This window comes from Pararge aegeria, chromosome 9 (genome assembly GCF_905163445.1).
Source record: "Pararge aegeria chromosome 9, ilParAegt1.1, whole genome shotgun sequence".
Classification (NCBI taxonomy): Eukaryota; Metazoa; Arthropoda; class Insecta; order Lepidoptera; family Nymphalidae; genus Pararge; species Pararge aegeria.
The window spans coordinates 12,452,893-12,459,074 of record NC_053188.1 but is presented as its reverse complement, the minus strand read 5'-3'; positions in this window follow the sequence as shown (position 1 = coordinate 12,459,074).

Below are 6,182 nucleotides of genomic sequence, written 5' to 3'. Positions count from 1 at the left end.
AGTAGCAGATTTTTTGCTTCTCCTTTATGAGTTAATTTCCAACAGAAAAACAGATAATCAGAATGTTAGTTTGTTGGAGATAGGAAGGTTCTTACATATATATTTACAACTTAATATTATTACACTTAACATATTTACATAGGAATCTACAGAATGGGCTAAACACAGACATTAACAGACACTCAACATTTAGAGGACGAGGAACTTGGACTGGGAGAACATCATAGAGGGGATGAAGGAGTTTAGGGCAAGAGAAGAGGATATGGGAGACAGTGCCTTCTTCCAAGCCACATTCACATATGGAGTGATCCCTTATTCTAATCTTATTCAGGTGAACAGGTGTGCAGGCATGGCCAAGGCGTAAACGGCATATTGTAGATGTAACCCACCTATCAGCATATTTACAAGAGAAGAACCATGGACGTCTAGGGATATCAGTTTGGACAGAAGCGTAATATTTACCTTTAACTGATTTGGAATCATTCCAAAGTGACTTCCAGGATCTGATTAGATATGTTTTTGCCAGTGCGCTGAGATCCTGAGAACTGTTTTTGAAATGCTCCAGGGAGCCCAAATGAACAGCTGATTTAGCACATAAGTCAGCAGTTTCATTACCCGTGATGCCAGAGTGCCCTGGTATCCAGACCAATAATAGAGCTAATCCATTTTGATGGCAGGAGTACAGAGCCTCCCTGATCCTTAGAGCAATAGGGAATCTAGACTTACTCCGGAATGGGTTTTCCTTAATGGAGTATAAACAGCTAAGAGAGTCTGTAAAAATAACAGTTTGTTTTATGTTATGGGATCGGACAAATAAGATTGCCTCCAGCAAGGCAACAGCCTCCCCTGTAAATACCGAAGACTCTGGAGGACACTTAAATTGCAGAGCAATTCTAAACCTTGGAACCCAGCAGGCTGCACCAACAAAGCTTTCCGGGGAAAACTTTGATGCATCAGTGTAAATAAGGAGGTGGTTTGGCCAATTTTGACAAACTATGTTATTAAACTTTACATTAGTATCAAGGGCTCCTTTAACTAGCCCAAGATCTGTGACCACGGCAGGATCAAAGACTAGGGCTTTATAGGATGTAGAGTATAAAGGGTTTATTTGTGAAGTCACTAATGGATGAGGGAGATTGATAAATTTCTGATAGCTATCTAATAGATATGAAGAAGGATTGCGTGGTCTAAGAACTTGTGACAATTGAGTTAATCTAAACCACAAAGGGTGGGAGGACAGTTGTAACATTTTGCTAACATAACGATCACAGAGATATTGCCTACGCAGATGCAAAGGAGGATCAACACATTCAACCTGCAGAGCATTAGTAGGGGAGGACTTCATTGCCCCCAGAATGATCCTGAGGGATCTGTATTGAGTTCGGTTGAGTATTTCAGAGGTAGTTTTATTTAGAGGGTCTAAAACATATGAGCAGTAATCAACATGGCTACGGACTAAGGCATTATATAAAAGCTTAAGGGAATAGGCATGGGCCCCCCACCAAACTCCAGCCACTGCCCGCAGAACATTTATACCTTTCTCACACTTCTTAATTACATATTCAGTATGCGGTAATCCGTTCAGTCTGCTATCCAGTATAATACCTAGGAATTTTGCTTTGTCTACTAGATTGATGGGTTGATCCTCATAGCAAAAGTTAAATGTAGGGTGAGATCTTTTTCTTGTAAACACAACTGCTTGGCATTTAGCCACGGATAGAGATAAGCCGTGGTCAGACAGCCATTGTCCTAGGTAATACAAAGCCGAGTTTAGACATTGGGATATTTCCTCTACTGAGCCCGAGCTGTGGTAGAGGACAATATCATCAGCATACTGTAGAATGTTACAAAAGTTATTTACAGACAATTCTAGGTCATGAGTGTATATGCTGTAAAGCAGAGGACTGAGTACTGAGCCTTGGGGAAGTCCTTTCCAGACTAGTCTGGGGGAAAGATAGGATGACTGTTGTTTAACCACAACTGACCTGCCACAGAGCAGGTTACATATGAAATGTGTTATCCTTGGCGGTACACTCAGCTGATGCAATTTTTGCCTGAGTAACGGAAGAAGTACATTGTCATATGCAGAGGCAATATCTAGGAAAATACCCACAAGGTACTCTCCCCTACCAAAGGCAGTTCGAATGTCTGTGGTGAGTATGCTGAGACTGTCTGCAGTGCTAAATCCTTTACGGAACCCAAACTGAGAAGGAGAAAGTACTCCCCTACTTTCCATTACCCACTCTAGTCGATTTTTGAGGAGTATCTCGCTAACTTTTGCCAAAGTGGATGAAAGTGCAATAGGTCTGTATGAGTTTGGTTCAGATGGATTTTTGCCAGGTTTGAGTAGTGGAATCACTAGTTGTGTTTTCCAGGAATTTGGAACTATTCCACTCTCGAAAAAGCTATTAATTAAGTTGAGAAAATATAGTTTTGATTTATCTTTTAGTTTTGCCAAAAAAGAATAAGGTACACCATCTTCCCCAGGAGCCGAGTCTTTAAGGCCAGTTAGAGCAATTTCAAGCTCTGAAAAAGAAAATGGGGCATCCATTTCATCTGCAGTGGACACAGGTGTATAAATGGGGAAATCGTCCATATGAGGGACATAAGGCGGAGCGAGCTTGTCTGTAAAAAAGTTAAGCCATTCAGACGGGTTATTGGAACTTGGGTCAGTGTGGTTAAGAGATCGGCGGAATCTCCTCATGTTTGTCCACACGACAGTGGAGGGAGATCTAGGGCCGAGTGATTCACAGAATTTGGTCCAACCGAACCTTTTCTTTTTAGACACTAACCTTTTTATTTTAGCATCCAAATGTTGATACTTCATAAAGTTATCATTTGTCATGCTATCTGTATATTCTTCTTCTGCAGCCTTTCTTTGGTTAAATAAATCAGTGCATTCCCCATCCCACCAAGGGGGGGAAGATAAGTGATTTTTGGCATAAGACTTTTTACAAGGAATATTAGAGTCGGCTGAAGAAATAAGATATCTAACAAATTGCTCATAACAAGTTAATAAATTGTCATAATGCTCAAGATCAGGTAAAGAGTCTATCATGTTATCAACAGATTGAGCGTAACGTGACCAGTCAGCTTTATGCAGTTTATACTTCAATAATGGACTAGGGTTGGAAGGTGGTAATGATCTAGTATTCAGGGATAGGATGATAGGGAAGTGATCACTGCCAAAAGTACTTGGTAGGACTTTCCAGGATAGCTGAGATGCAAGAGAGGGAGAAGAAAGGGATAGATCAATAGCAGATTTTGGGTTCTGATAGGGATAGACTCTACGGGTAGGAGTGCCATCATTGAGGATACATAGGTTAGTATCCTCAAAGATGTCTATCAATAAAGGAGCAAACCCATCACAGTAGTAACACCCCCAAGAAGTATGGTGAGCATTAAAGTCACCCATAATCACAACTGGGGTAGGAAGGGAGGATAGGATAGACCGGATTTCTGGAATCAAGGATGGATTAGGATGTGGAATATACAGTGAAAGAAAGGAAATATTTAGACTCCTCACAGCAACAACATTAAGTTGATCACTGTGAGCGGGGAGGGGAATAGAAGAAAAGGGAAGATTGTGTCGAATAAAAATGGCACTGCCTGCATAACCATCACTCCTGTCATCCCGCACACAGCAGAAGCCAGGAACCCGAAAGCGAGAACCAGGCCTCAGCCATGTTTCGCAGATAGCAACAATGATAGGGTTATGCAGGTTAATTAAAGATAAAAGATCTTGTTTCTTTGGTTGGATGCTTTTACTGTTCCATTGTAGTAAGGTTGTTGGGGCCATTATTTAGGATATTAAACAGTTGAGATAAGTTATGTGCAACGTTGGGCGGTAGTGGAATTTCGCTGCATGGAGCAACAATACTCAGAAGGAATTCAGAGAGAACCTCTAGCATTTTACTTTGGGATGGGGGAGAGTCAGGTAGGCTGCTGCCAAGGGCGCAGCCATTAGGTAGGGAGGAAGAGGGACTGTTGGTAAAGGATCGGTGGGCGTATTTGTCATAACCCTTCGCTAAGGGAGCTCGGGTACGAGCCGGGCGGATAATTTTTTCCCGGTATGACCTACGGGGTGAATTGAAAGAATTCGGTTGGGGAGAGTTTGAAGGGTGATGGGGAGGATTTGAAGGAAGGGGAAAGTAGATTGGAGTAGGGAACAATTCTCTTGCTATCTCCGCATATGATTTGTGAACTGGAGGAAACCGCAATGAGGCTTCCATATAAGATACACTGTCCTGGGACATGGCTAGTTTAATATTCTGCTGGCGAGTAAATTCCGGACATTCCTTATCTGAAGCAAAATGACTACCTGAGCAATATATACACGTGGCCTTTTCTTTGATGACATCACATGATTCTCCAGTGTGCGGCTGTGCACACCTGTAACACCTAGGTTTAGATCTGCACTGGGCTTTGATATGGCCGAAACGGCAGCAGTTCAGACACTGGATTGTTGGGTATTTGTATGGTTCTACTGGGAGAGAGGTGTAAAATGAGAAAATTTTAGATGGAAGCATCTGACCCCTAAAAGTGACTACCACCGACTGGGTGGGAAGCCATTCTATTGTTCCTTCATTTGACGATTTTCTGTTCAAACGGCGGGCTTTCAGAACTGCACCACAACCAGCAGGTAGTTCTAACGACTCCACAAACTCCTCCATAGACCAGTCTACAGGGACACCTCGCACTAGACCCATCCTTGTTATATTGTAGGTTGGGATTTTAGCCTGATATTTCGTAAGGGGCAGAATTGGGCTAATTATAAATGTGTTAGCAGCTTGAGCAGAAGAAAATTCGACGCTAATCTTGTTACGGCCAACGTTTTTAACACCATCACTTACAATATTGGTGAACTTGTTTTTATGCATAAATTGACCGAATTTAAGTGCTCTGATAGACGTACCCGCAGATGGATCTGAGATTTCCCTTGAGACATGGACTATGAAGGGGCCTTTGTCATCCTTATCGTAACTTTCGGGGCCTTCTGCAAAGGAAGGATGCGTAAAAACAGTTTGGATCGACGGAACCGATTGTGATGACTCTGTTACAGTTTTTTTCTTGAATGTTACGCTAGCGGACTTTTCAGTGTCCACTGGGCGTTTTCTTGATGTTTGGCTAGACGCGCGAGGTGCATCCTCATTCGTGAAGATTCGAGACCCGTCAGGGTCTGGAGGCTCCGGAGGAGTATCTAGCTCCATCCCTATTAATATAAACACTCACCACCACCAAAACGGTTGTTAAAAAAAAAAAACACAAAAATCGGCTACTTTTCACTAAAAACAACACCGAAAATCACTACACGTGTGTCGACCAAGGCCAACGCTGCGAAGTCAATTCAATTCTTGTTTATGGCTTTTGAATCAAAGTCAGCTGAAATTTACATTTGACATTGACGTTACTAGCTTGGTTTTTTCCTTAACGGGCTTTACGGCTTGGGGCTCTAGTCTTTTCAATCTTAGCATATTAAAATTATTATTTTTATTAGAATTCTCAAATTCTGATTAACGAAAATTAGTGAAATCACTGTATGCACACTGTAATACCTGACCGGAAAATAGAACACCTTGCCATATTGGGGATAAAAATTGAACATTTTTTATTCCTATACTCTGTCAAATGTATTGCCATGCAAATATGAACAGGTTTCTTATTTTGCTGGTCAAGCTTTAAACAAAACCGCCGTAGATATTATGTGATCGAGTTCTCAAATAATATCAATTTCATTTTAATACTCGATAATAATCTAGGAACAATTGAGGATTTTATTGATAAACTTGATAGAAACCTATTTCATTACCATAGTGGTAAGAATATTCGATTGCGGGTTGTCCTATACTGGGTTGTTTCCTGGATTTTTCGTAAATAATCTCTCATAGAAGATGGGGATATAAAATTTAAACCCTTCCAATGCGGGTTTACGGACTGGAAATTAAATTTCAAATAAAAAAACCCCTATGGTTGAATAGGGGATGAAAATTTATTTGCAAAATCGTTGTGGAAGGTATAACCTCAAGGAATAGAACGCGAAAGAAGCAAAACGGTCGGTACGGGTAGGTATATCGTGTAGATTAAAGTGACTTACAGAAATTTAGGGAAGGAGTCACGGATAACTGTTAGTTACACATTATAATGTTATGAAACTTTATTGTGACAGAGTTCTCTTTAACCAG